Source organism: Carassius auratus, chromosome 29 (assembly GCF_003368295.1).
Source record: "Carassius auratus strain Wakin chromosome 29, ASM336829v1, whole genome shotgun sequence".
NCBI classification, from domain to species: Eukaryota; Metazoa; Chordata; class Actinopteri; order Cypriniformes; family Cyprinidae; genus Carassius; species Carassius auratus.
In genome coordinates this window covers 8,298,609-8,313,079 of record NC_039271.1, presented here as the reverse complement: position 1 = coordinate 8,313,079, position 14,471 = coordinate 8,298,609, and the positions used below count along the sequence as shown (strand labels likewise).

Below are 14,471 nucleotides of genomic sequence, written 5' to 3'. Positions count from 1 at the left end.
ATGATTGGCATCAAACTCTGGTTACGCATTGAAGACGTCAAGAAACTGAAAGGCAAATACAAAGACAATGAAGCCATCGAGTTTTCCTTTGACCTCCAACGAGATGTGCCAGAAGATGTGGCTCAGGAAATGGTGGGTTTATCAACGATTCTACAAATCTGATATAGCACATGTAGATAGTAACATATGCTTTTTTTAAAATACAGGTTGATCGGGCTATGTTTGCGAGGGTGACCACAAAACCATGGCCAAGGCCATCAGGGACCGCGTGTCCCTGATCTGTCGCAAACGAGAGCAAAGACAGCACGTGCGAGCCGAGCAAGAGAAACGCAAGCAGGAGGAGGAGCAAAACAGTTGTCCAGCGAGTCTTAAAGAACGTGCCCGGCTCTCAAGGTTCTGCACATAGTCAGTGCAGTTCCCAGCCTCCGACCCCTGGCCTCGTCAAACCTGAGTGTGAGGAGACTGATGCAGACCGCAGCTTCAGTACATGCATGGTGGAATGACCTGTAAGTGTTGGACGCAACCTATCAGTCCATCAACCTACCTGAAAACATTTTTAATTAGCTATTTCTTTTGACAAGATACAAATAGCCAAATACAGTTTAGAGTATTAGTTCAAATAAATTGTAAGATATAATTTAGCCATCAATTTTTTGCCATGAATCTAGCCACAGAAGCTATCTTGGCATTAAACACAAACAAACACACTATCAACCTACCTGTCGCTTCCTATTTAATTATGAATGTCGTATCTTCTCCCAGTGGCTGACGGGTGCTTGACAGTGGTCAGGGTTCATCCGTGTTCTCAGAACCTCAACTCAGCATGTCATATAGTTCTCCTGCATCATCGCACCCCAACAGTTGCCTGGACAGGCTGCCTACCCTCCCAGCTCTCAAGCTCCCCAACAGCACACTGCATACCCCCAGCAGCCCATGGTAAGTCACAGAAGAAGAACTTGGGCTTGGGCACCTAATTGCAGGTCACATAGTTGCATCCTTAATATTGACAAATTCCACACGTATTATGTTACAGCATTTTCTAGCCAAAATGATGATCAGTGCACCACACCAAACTTCTCAAAACAAGAAACTGAGTTCCATGAGCTCACGATAACATGTTTCCATATTGTATTGTAGTTGTCTATTGTAGTGTCCATTATTAATTCAGCAAATCATGTGGCACATTTTATCTACAGTTAGAATCTATTTAGTTCAAATGTCTCCATCTGTTCCCATAATATTTCATGTTGTGCAAAGGTAAGAACCCAATGAAGGAATTCAGATGTGATCTTTACATAGAATTTGTATAGCCAGAAATGAGTAACTACTGAATCATGAGTCAATGTTCAGTTGTTTGACTTTTGAATAGGATCTCTTTGTGGTTGCATGTATTTATCTTTGGAGTTTGATGATGGTTTGTTATTATAATACGCTAAATGAATGATGCATGAGGAAGGAAAGCAAAGCCATAACATCTACACTCTAAATGGATTTGATTCTTTTCATATTGCCTGTTCTCAGTAGGGTTGGGTATCGAGAACCTGTTCCATTTTAGAACTGGTTCCAAATATTGACACGTAAGACACGTACACTCCGCTTAATGATTCCTGTGTTATAATTTTTTCGGATTTTTTTATCTTATTGAAATTGGAATCGAAAAATTCAAACGATACCCAACCCTAGCTCTCAGTTCTCTCTCTCTCTCTCTCTCTATCTTCTTTTATTTTCTGAGCTGCCACTCCCTCTTCATCCTTTTTGCATTTTAATACATTCTTTGGGTTCCTTTACCTTCTTTTTGTTTCATGAAAGTATTTTTGGGTTCCTCCCAAAAAGGCTGTGCCGTGTAGCAGTGCATCATGCTGTGCAGACTGGCAGCATTCATCACTTCCTGGTTGGTTGTTTTTTCCATCCTGGGCACTTAAACCATGACCATTTCAGCACATCAGAGTCACAACACTTTCTGGTTCTTTCTTCAGGGATTCTCATCTCATCTCTTCTCACTCATTAGTTTTGAATTAGTTTGCATTATTTTTCCATAGAGCCTGAAACACTTTAGTCATAAGCAAACACCTTGATGTCAAAGACTCTTTTATTACTCTAATTGTCTGTAGGGTGACTTCTAATGATTTACTTTTATAATAATGTTTATTAATCATTTCCTTCTCACCTGACTTGGTTGCTTAGTTCCAACTCGAAGTGATATCTGAAGTCTGCACAGCACTGATGACATTTGTACATTGTGATTTGTTATTGTACATTTATTTTTGTTCTTCTGTTTTTATACCCAATGTGCTGTACATATTCTGTGTGTTTTCTGTTTATGCTGTTCTTAATCATAAAACATCTCAGAGGGCTGACTTTCTGTGATGTTTTCATGGACTTGCTAACCCCAGTTTGTATCCGTTGTCTACGTGGTAGACAGTCTGTGCTGTACATTTCTTGGAGCCTGAATACAACTTAAACCGTGACATAATGCCATTTCTTTAGTGATTTTTCTTAGCCGCATATAATTTCCTGTCATTAACGCGCCAAGTTTCTGTGTAACAACATGCAACCTGATCTCAGATCAGACAAGTGTTACTTGAATCTCAAAATTAGCTCGCAATTCATGATTCATCCGGTATTGATATTGCCACATGCAGTCATAAACATATCTGTTACTGATAACACGATAAGTCATTGTAAAACTATTTTAGTTTTTGAAACATCATGAATCATCCAGTTGAACCAGGCTCATTCCTTTGTTCTGACTAGACAGCAGATGTTAGATATAATCAATATGTAACCTTTGTAGGTCAAGGTTTATTGTATATTGATGTCTTTTTTCTTTCTGTGTAGCTTCTTCGAATACAATGTTGATATTTAATCTTGTATCAAATGTTCCCATGTTGTTTTCGTTTGGTTATTTGGCTTTTTGTGTTCCATTTGTGTTCCATTGTGGTTAATAGTCAGTTGCCCCTCCTTCACCTCTTGCCTCCTCCACCTCTTCCCGTCGTCGTGGTCGTAGCATGTCTGTTTGCGTGCCCTGCTTTTTTTCCACCTCTGCTCTGTCATGCCCTCCCGACCCCCTTCAACTCCTCTTCCAGTCGCATCAGCCCCACTCTCACCCCTGTTGGGGAGGCCAGATGAGGAGACGTTTGCGGGTCGACTTTCCAAAGCACTGGAAAGTGTCCTGCCCCTTCACTCAGCACCGCCCCGTCGTCGTGCCAGTCTCCCAGCAATCTTTGCCAGTCCTGTATGTTTTGGTCTCCCAGTGAACCAGGATTCTCCCTCTGTGTTGGACTTGGGTACAACATGGGTATCTTTGAAAAACACTTATGAAAATAAGAAGACAAAACTAGCTTAGAGGGCAAATATATTACAAGTTAATACAATAAAATAGTTTTCAGGAAAGATATTTACATCCCTAAAACAAAAAAAAACTTTGCTGCAGAGTTTAGCTCCAACCCTAATCAAACCTACCTGAACAAGTCAATCAGGTCTTCAGGATTACTACAAAGTTTCAGGTAGGTGTTGTTTAATCCAGGTTGGATCTGATCTCTGGAGGAAAGTGGATCTCAAGGTCCAGAGTTCAGGACCCCGGCTCTACAATATTAAGTCAAAGTAAGCTGTTCAGGATCTAAAAACGTAGATTTTAAGCCTAACAATCTCTAATTGTTTAGTGTTAACTTTAAAACCATTATTGGAATTAAAAATACAAACTGCAGCTCGTTTTCAGTGTGATAAGGCTCAAGCTGATGTTAGTCCCTTAGGAATGTTAGCATTAAACTAGCGAAAATGGTGTGTTATGAATGATGCAGTTTCACAAATTAGCTCTTATGTAATGTATCAAGTATAAATAGCTTATGTTTTTTTTTCTTGTATGTCAGAAGTTCAGAGTTGCTTTTTTCCCCCCTCTTCACTTGAGCAAAAAAACTGATTATATCATTGCTCTGGTGGGTTATTAATCTTGAGAATATTAAGGGTTGACCACAAGTAAGTTTTGAGAATATGATGACATTAAAATCCTTTTCAGACACCCATGTTACCCCGGCCCACTCTGCTGGAACCCTGTGCTCACATTAAATGCAGATTGGCAGGAACTGCAATCATTTAAAATGGTTCCTAGTCCCCACATCCTGTGAAGCATCTGTATTTAATTGTAAATCTGTCGCTGTCATGTTTCTACATCTCATTTAGCAATTAAACATTCTCTTAACTTTATTGTTTTGTCATCAAGACATCTTTGCCTGGTAGGATGAATATTATCTGCTGTTTTCACTTGTCTTTTTATTTTTCCTCTCTCTTTTCTTGCTTTGTGAATTTTTGTGATGTTTTTTCTACTTCCTCACAAAGATGCTGTATGTTATTGTCACTGCAGCCGCAATCAGTGAGTCAGCCATACGGTGGAGGAGGCTCAGGTCTGGTCGAGCCCCCTCTCTTTTTCCCCACCATCCTGGAACGGCCTGTCTCATTCTCTCCCACCGCCATCTTGCTCGCCTAAAGCTTTCAACGTGCAGCGCCGCAAGAGCACCTCCATCCTGGAGGCCCACACGCGTCACTTCCAGCCCACCTACCATCATAGCTGTGGCAGCAGCCTGCACCCGCTTTCTGGCATGGAAGCTCTGGGCCCTGGCTGCGAACCCTCCCTGTTCATGATGCCCAGGATGGCAACTCAAAGATTGGCCGAGCCACTGCACCTACAGCCCCCAGCAGAACCGCCATACGGATATAAAGACATGAGGGCAGAGCAAGAGGAAACTGTGCGCAGACTCAGCCTCAACCAGGCTGCATTAATGGACCAACTGGAAGCCATGGCTTACAGTGGCTACCCTATGACTACACATCAGCTAAGCCACATCAGCTTCCATCAGCAAATGAAGGTGGCTGGTGCAGCGAGCTTGGCCTATGAGACTCAATCACAGCCTGGGCCAGCTTACCTACACCCTCATATCCAGAGCCATATGCACTTAACCCACAGCCCGATCCCACTGCTGCCTTCCATGAGTGTGTCTAGCTCTGCCTCTGCCCCGCAGCAAACCGCAGCTGCAGATCCCAGGCTATCAGCCCCACTCGTTTCCCCATTCCGCACCACCCGTGTTGGCTCACACATCTGAACCGAGCACCACCTTTGATTTCCACATGCACAACCTCCAGGCGGACCCAGCCCATGCTGGCGTCTAGACTGTACAGAGCCCGCCGGGGCTCCATGGACCTTAACCTGGAGGAAGCGTCTGGCAGCCAGGGTTTGTGTGGTCGACTGCAGCCCGTTACCCGAAGAACTGTATAGCTACGTGAGCCCGGAGCTGCCTCTTCCCCCGGGCAGCCTGCTTCCTCCATGGACCTAAAGAACTAAGTCCCGAACCTTCAAGTGACTCCATGACCTCCTCCGATGCTGGGGAGTTCCACTCGCTCCGCCTCATTCATTGTTCCAACCTCAAGACTGTTCCGCAGCTCATCCATCCCACAAACGTTGTACTACAAAACAGATGGAGGGAGCAACGTCAGTGAAGGACACCCACCCAGTCAGACGACGTTTCTGTTCATTCCACCTTCTGAATCATCTACCATTCCATCCTCACACATCAGTGCTCTGCACAGCACCTGGGCCCGTCAACCATCCCATCCACCGGACCTCAAATACCACGAGTCTGCCTTGTCCCATCAGGGCACTACCTTGGTACCTAGAAATACTTGTTCTCGTCCACCTTTCCCCAGCACTCCCTGTCTCTCTCTGTTACCTGAATTTTTTTGTCCCGTGGTTGTGGTTTTAACCCTCTCCAGCCATAATTTAGGGCATTAAGCTAAAAATGCATAAATCTGCTTTTTAAATCCCCTTTGTGGAAAGACATTTCAGTATCTTCCATTGGACGGTGTGATTTGTTGTTTATTTTCATTTCAGATGCACTTTGTAAGTATTATTTTGTGTGTATGTTCATATAAAATTGTTTTATATGATACTTGTGTGTTTGCACAGATATTTTGTAACACTGCATATCTGTAGATGATATACAAATCCTCTTTCAAATTATTCTAACGATAAAGAAACACCATCCAACAGTGGAAATAAAAGGATTTGTTTTGAAGATATGTAAAAAGAGGCTTGAATGCAGGATTTGTATGACCAAACAACAGACACATACAGCACAAAGAGGGGGTTTAGACAGGTTTGCTTGTCTCCCAAGGTTCCTTTAATCTTCCTTACAAAAAAAAATAAAAATTGTTCTTTGTTGTATTCTACCCTTAACAGCTGGCCTTTTAGATCTGCTGCTACATCATAGTTTGGCTGGAAATGGTTAAAACGGTTCTTTCGTTTCTCTCAATTTTGTCTTCGTCGAGGACACCAGTCGAGAAAAAAGCCTCAGTAAAGAACTACCAGCACAAGAACTCAAGATTTGTTGACTACTTTTAGGATGTTACCTTCATACGCTGAAAGGTCACCATTTAACCCTTAGAAGGTTGGCATTATCAGTGTCATCCTGCAGTCTCATTCTCCGCCCCTGTTTCATGCACCTTTTCTGCCTCTTTATCTTTTAATATTGCTGTTTTTTTCCTCCTCTTATCTGCCAAGTCTACTTTATTTCCTGATGCTCCTTAAACCTCTCACTAATATTGAATAAATTCTTCAGTTTAATGATAAGGTAAGGTGATTTGCGTTTGGAGCAACTATACTTGTCTGTAGAGAAAGAAAGAGAAATTGAAGGACAAGTATAATTGTAGCTTTCTAAGGGTTGCTTCTGTCGAAACCCTCCATGTTGGGGGAAAGTGGTCAAATTGAGAAATGTGAGTGGGCGGGTTTATTTTAGGAGACAACTCCACATGCTCTCTGAGCTTTTTTTTATTTATATTTTTTATATATATAACATTCACCCATGCTACAGTATCATGTAGATTCATATGCATGAAGCCTACACACTCCCCGGCTAACACCTGATGTTTTATCTTGAGATGTCAGAGGCATACACAAAAAGTGAATGGTGATCTGAGTGCATTGCTCACTCAGGAGTGTTCACACTTTGTGTATGAATGGTCAGTATTTGAAAGTCATTGTTGTTTTCGCTGTAGCCACCATCATGTTTTGACTTGTCTTTTTTTCTTTTCATCTCTCCATCACTGCCATATCTCTTTCTCTCTCTCTCTCTCTGTTTCTCGCTCACGTTCTCTCCTGTCCCCATACTCCTCTTCATATTCATAACAGGTGCAGGTCCCAATCCCTCAATCTACAAATGCCATGTCTCTGGTTTCCTGCAGCACCCCATCAGCCACCTCTGCTTCTCAACAGGTAAGATCAATGGGTATGACCAATCAGAATCATCTTTTCCCCCATTCATTAGCATGAATGCATATCCCAGTATAGGCCAAGGCAAATAAACCACTCACTTTCCGCACACTCCAAGGGCCTTTTTGAGTTGTTTAAATCTCTGGATTCTCTCCTGCGTGTGAAAGCTGTGGACATCAGAAGTGGCTTTATCTTACACTGTTTTGTATTTGTTTCTTATAGTATGGAGGTTACTACGTCCAAGCACTCCCTTCGCAGGTAGAGAAAGAAAAACCATTCCTCTCATTCTATCTTTCTCTTTTTCTCTCTCCCTCTATTCCACATTTCCATGCACTTTACTTTGAAGCTCTTTGCCTTGCCATCTTACGTTTTGTTATTTCATTATTGCATAATGAGCTATGTGACGTAAAATGCTGCTCTGTTTAAATGGAGGCTTGGAAAGGAAGCTTGTCAATGTCTTAAAGTCCCAGATCAAGATTAATATGTCTATATCTACAGTAGTTAGGTTGGTATAGTTGAGTTGTTCTTTGAGGTAAGTTATTTAAAAGTGTTACTAAAGGATTGTTCCAGGTTGAGAACTATGATCTGTGACGTGCTGGTGGTGATTGCCACACACCCATATTTGTTCTTGAGTTTGTAAAAGCAGAAATCTAAATTTCAGCAATGCAATTACAGTGATGTTACATGGGTCAAGACTTTCTGGAGGATTTCAAAGCAGAAATGTGAAGCTTGTATTTTTTTAAGTGCTTATTTTTTTGTGGTTTAAACTGGTATAATTTTGAAAAATACTGTGATGTAAATTTTTGGTCATACCGCCTCAATACTAGTGAGAACTCTTTTCTAGTTTTAACTTTGTATTAAGGTATTATGCTCTTGTACAATGTCTTGTCCCATAAACTTGCATGTTAAGGACATTACTGTAAATGAACATGTAAATGTTTTGTGGATGTAAATTATTAACGGCACATTGGCCTAATAATATGATTTGGTTGGGTACAGACTGCATGGGATCCCAAAATGTTCTCAGTTTACATAGAGACTATGAGCATATCTTAAGAAGTGAGTTAACATTTTGTGTGAAAATGCGTATTCTCTTTTTAGGCTGCTGTTCCACAAACAGGTTTCCCTGGGGCAGACATTCCAACCAGGTGTCTCGTTATCCCACCAACAAGTTCCCCAACAGCCACCCAGCACTATGGTTCAGAGCAGTTCCCAGACACAGGTCCAGCCCGGCTCCCAGCCCACACAGGTACAAATAAATGTGACGTAAGCAAATCAAGCTGCAAGCCAAAAGTTGTGTGTGTGTGTATGGATATATATGCATGTATATGTATATAATATATGTATACAATAAAATAATAATTTAAGTATTAATGTTAAAGATATTTTCAGAATTTATTATACATATTTTGTTACAACTGAAAAATGTAGTTAGTTTGCCTCGACTGTGCTTGATTGATGTATTCTGGCATGTTTCTGCCTGTATGTTGCATGGTTGACAGTTGTGTGGTAATGAGATCAGTCCCTCTGTTCGGTTCCAATGTTTAGTGCAGAGCAGTTGTTTCCCCTTTAGCTGAAAATGCAGGTACACTGTAGTGGCACAAAAATGTGATTTATCAGATGTGGGATCTGTCAGAGATAAATAAATTAAGTGTGGGATATGTGTTTGATGCGGTGTTGGATTTGGATTTTATTTTGTGTGTTGTTGACAGTGACAACATTTATAGGCACTTGGAAAGATGCCCCTCCTTAATTAATCTAAGCGTTTGGCACTTAAATTGGAGGTTATTTTCCATGTGTGTTTTGCTTGTGGTTGTTGTGATCCTCCTTTCTCCCCGCGGCATGCTATCTCCGTCATGTGATTGTTTTCCTTCGGTTTTTGAAGACATCAGTCCTTTTGCACATAAACTGGCCTTGCCATCTCCATCTCCCTCAGTCGGTGCTTGCAGACGTATTTCCCTCCTTCCCTTCATCTTCCCAACCACTGATCTGATCCAGCTACCACTCTCGTACTTCCCCATAGTTACTCTGCGTGCCAACTATAGCAGTTGCCCCGTTTCTGCAGCAACCTGTGCCTGAAACGCTGATGTACCCGGCAGCCGTGCCTGTGCCAGCCACATCCCCGTCAGCGCTGCCGCCTCATCTACCACAATTGGTACCGCCTCTAGTGACACCTGTGCCAACCATCCATGTGGTCACAGTCCCCTCCCCAACCGAACAGCCATGTTTGCCAGCAGACAGCCCAGCGCAGGTACCTGGAACGGACCGAACGGGCCCCAAACGCATCAGTGCGGTGCAGTTTTTGTTTGCTTTATAGGGCAAAACTCATGTCATGGTCATTTTTATCTCTGTTTGTTTGGGAAGCATAACTGCTTAGCTGTCCTTACACAGTGTCTTTTCTGTTCTTTGCTGTGAAATTAGAATTGTATTTTTATTTTTTTTACACTCAGGCTTTGCCTGAAGCAGTTGTACTTTTATTTAGATGTGCATTTTGTTATTTTGTCGTCTTTGATCTGATCGTTAGCATCTCTTTCTATTATTAATTCCTTTGTTTTGTCGTTTGGTTTTCTAGACATCTCATAGCATCTCTCAGAATTTGATGACAGAGCTGTCACAACTCCAAACTCCTGCTGTGGAGAGGTAAGAATCACCATATTAGCAGATCCACAATGCGTGGCAGTTTATGAGTAGGTGAAAAACAACAGACACAGTGGACGCAGAATGCTGTGCTAAAGCCGTAATGTGTTTTCATGTGTTTTTTTTTTCCATTAGCTGTCATTCTGATGTGGCATCTGGCTCAGCGATGGTAATGAGGGTGCAACGGGTGGCAGGCATGAGGGTCGTTCTGCCAAACGGCACCAGCGCAGATCAGTGCGCAGCCGTTCACGCAATGAAAAAAACCTCTAAGGCCAAGCTCAATGTGCTTAATGTACGTCCAACTCATTGGCCTTTTCCTGTTTTGTTTTTTTTTTGTCATTTTTGATGGCGGTGGAAAAGCAAGACATGCAACAAAACATCTCTGTTGTTTCAGATCTCCAGCATGGGCGATAGAGTTGCGGAGTGTCAATTAGAAACACACAACAGAAAAATGGTTACTTTCAAGTTTGATCTCGATGGCGATAACCCAGAGGAAATTGCACAGATAATGGTAACTTGAAGCACCACCCGCGTTTTTTAATGCTTATCAGATAAGCTCAATTAACCTGTGATTTCTTTTGATCTTCATCTATGTGACAAAAAGCTGATGTTGCATAAAATAACATTCTGTGTCCCGAATACACTTTGAAGTGCCAAAACTCATTAAGACGAGGTATCGTTTCCTTCATGTCATGTCTTAGGTACAAAGTGAATTCATTCTAGAGAGCGAGCGTGAGTCCTTCATCGAGCAGATTCGAGAGGTCATAGAAACAGCAGATGAGAAAGGTGTGGAGAGAGAGCGCAGCCAGGTATGTACCTTCTATGTTCTCAGTTTTATATTGAATTGATTCTTGGGAACAACACAGTTAACAATGTCTCACCAATGAATCCAGTCAGCCAGTGATCACGAGCAGCATGTGCCCACCACATCTGCACCTCTTGAGCAAGGTAAGAGCTTACAATCTCAGCATGTAAAACAAATTAGCATTCCCTTTAAATGATGCATTAGGATTGAAGTCTTTTCTCCTCCCAGGTGTGCCTCCTAGTTCAGCTACCCTGGTGGTCCACTCGGCAGGCCGCAGGTTTATCGTGAGTCCAGTGCCTGAATCCAGACTGAGGGAACAGTTCTTTATCTCACCCCAACCCACAATTGAAGAGCCTTCACCCTGTGAGTGTACTATGTGAAATAATGTTTTACATAGGTTAGACAATACATTTTTGCATTTAGCAGACACTAATGAACAACTAGATTTGGAAGTAAGCTTGAGAAGAGCTTGCAGAAATGCAGAGAAGACTTTGCGACCGCATAATCATTTCTGTCTGTAATTTTGCTTCTTTATCAGCTGTGTCAGTTCCACTGCCTGCCTTGGGGCTTTCTATGTCGGCGTCTGCAGTCAGTCTACAGCAGGCATTCTCTGAATTGCATCAAGGCCGGTTTGACCCAGGCCCCAGCACTGCGCCACCTATGCTCCATGTCTCCATGCCCCCTCTGCTTCCCGCCGCAGCACCCTTGCCCTCTAGCGCCGCCCCGGTGGTCCCTCCCCCAGTGTCTTCTGAAGTGACCTCTGTCTCCATAAACCCTTCAGGGTCTTCGTCACCTCCTCCTACCCTTCCTGCCTCTGCCAATCCCTCCCCCCCAGCCCATTCGCAACTCCCTCCAACTCAAAATCAGGCTGTACCTACTGTCATCAGTGTTATTTCCACCACTTCCTCTCTGCCAATGCCAGCTGTGCCTGCCGCCACATCCTTCCCCCAAACCTCAGTCCCCATTCCTGTACCTGCCTGTACTGCTGCCCTGCCAGCTCACACCTCGACTCCTATGGGATCTGTTTCTGGTGGCAGTAGTGAACAGCTGCCCATCCCCTCTGCTTCAGCTCAGCTCACACCACCAGTCATCCCCACCACAGCCATCCAGACGCCACAGCTCACACCATCCACCACCGCAGTTATTCCCACCTCACCTGCTCAGTCACAAGTGCCCGCCCTCCAACCGGTTACCACCAATACACCAGTCGTGCAGCCCACACCTATGCACAGCCAACCTCAAACCTCTACCGTGCCCAATCAGAGCCACGCACATTGTGTAGAATGTGACAGCGATCCGCAGGGAAAGGGCGTTGATGACATTCAGGCTCTGGATAAAAAACTGCGCTCGCTTTTCATGGACCTAGGCTCTGGTCTACCCTCTGCCCAGTCTGATGTCACATCTGACCCCTTGGTAGCTTCAAGCATCCCTGGCTCCTCCTCTCCAACTGCCTGCGCCACCCCTAGCAGCACCCCTCTCCCTCCCACTAGTTTACCCCTGAACTCCCCTGGTCAGCCCACAGGCTCTCCCATGACCTCCATGGGTAATGCCTCCACCCCGGTCGGTTACAATCAGACAACTCCATCCAAAGCGCCGTTATCAAGATTACCGGTGAGTGACTGGTTGATCATGCATAGGTCATGTCACAAAATCAAAGAATTTTAATTTTTTTATTTAATAATAAAAAAAAAATGGTAGTAAGTATACAGTGTAATGCTTGTATATTGCAATGCAGTAGTGTAAATCTGAGGCATGATTGTCATGAAAATAATGTCAGAATCCAAATAAGTTTGACATCATTGTGCCAGTTTAAGCAAACATTTTTCTCGTCTTTAACATCACATTTTAACCTCCCTCTCTCAAACCTCTAACAATATAAAAACCTGTGTGAATTTTTTTGTTGTTTTTTTGCCAATTTCTGCTTGGCTCTTGAGTTTCATGACGAAATGCATGACATTCATAATCTTACATGAATACCAAACTTACGCTTTTCTATAATATTCTTATAATATAATATTCTTGTCACATTTTGAGTTCAGCTTTGACCATAACTCTCAGTCTTATGCTGCATGTAGCCTCTGTCAGCTCTCGTTCTTTACAATGCTTTAGTTTCTCCTCCATCTTCATTCATTAGGTGTTGCCTGTCAGCCCAGATCAGGCTGGCACACCGCCCACAGAGCACCTACCACCCTTCCCAGGACCTTGTTTAACTCAGGTGCCCTTTTCTCTCTCTCTCTCTCTCTCTCTCTCTGTTTTTATATAGTTACATTCTTGTAAAACATTAGAGCATGAGTAAAGATTTGGAATCACATAAGAATCAAACCTCTGCATGTCGTAGCTTTCCTTTGAGGCCAGTTAGGAGCATGACCTGTGACACTTATTAACTCTGACTCGCTCCTCTTTCTCTTTTTCTCTGCCTTTGGCGAGTGGAGAACAGAAAAGATGTGATTTCAGAAAACAACATCACACATTTTCAGTGTTTTGTCTTATGTTCTGGTATCAGGACTGTAATAAAACTCATTTGTTAATAATATGATAGTTAAAGCTGCAGTCGGTAACTTTTGACGCTCTAGCGGTTAATAAACAGAACTGCTTGCATCTTGCGGAAGAACATCGTAGCCGGAACTACTTCTCTCTGTTTATGTCTATGAAGAATCACAAAGGTACTGGGTTACTCCACTGCGGTACCCCCGAAGCAATCTAAAATAGTCTGAATATAAACACTTATTATAGGTGCACCCTAGTGATTCAGGTCAAGCTAAAAACATGGTTTGGAAAATGGATTCATGGTGTACCAAACATTTCAAGAACCGCAGTGCATGGACCAATAAAAGGATTTGCTCTCCATCTCACAAATATGTAGTGGAACATGAAAGGAAGCCTCGGCTTGAATTAAAAGCATTTAGTTCTTCCAGGCAGTGGTCATCTGACCCTGTACTTACTGTAAGAGATCATCTCATGCAGAAATTAATTAGATACATGGTTCCCCTGCTGTATTTGTGTGCACTTGCCATGAGTAATAAGTGTATGACTCTGCATGTGTTTGTTTCTTGGGGCTAAGTGAACTCGACTCATTGCCGAAATTGATTATTTAGTCCCAGCAGCCCCTGGAGGATCTGGATGCCCAGCTGAGACGGGCGCTGAGTCCAGAGACCGTCCCAGTCAGCAGTGTCATGAACCAGGTACACGCACACTAACAGGAGTCTGGCCAAAAAAAACACCAGCACATGTGGAAGTGCTGGAACTGTCTGATTTGATTTATCGCAGTTAACGATTCAACACAATCGACTGGAACTTTCCATACACAAAGAGCAGATAAAAGAAATGGTTCTCGAATCAAACTAGCTTCTCTGAATTATCGAGCTATACATCACTTTTTATCTGTATGCATTATAATTGTCCAATTTACAATAATATATAATATTTATAATATTTTTATTACAAATTTTATATATATATATATATATATATATATATATATATATATATATATATATATATATATATATATATATATATACAAATTATTATTTTTGTATTATTTTACATTTTTTATTTAAATTATTTCCTTTTTTTATTTGCACATTATCTACAGGTATATGTCTGTAATCTTATTTTCATCCTTTTTCGTCCCTGTAGTCGTCTCTCACTGGGATCCCATCTGGAGGACAGCCAGGTATGTGCTGCCAATATTACTTTAAACGATGGGTTGCTAAAAACTTGAGCCTGTTCTCATATTACATGAACTCATTATCAGCTCTGCTTATTAAT

At 42.4% G+C, this 14,471-nt stretch overlaps 1 pseudogene; it reads left to right on the top strand.

Annotated features, from left to right (window-relative positions):
- The window catches only part of LOC113048667 (serine/threonine-protein kinase WNK1-like), a 28,361-nt pseudogene continuing 13,890 nt past the window's right edge, over positions 1-14,471 (top strand).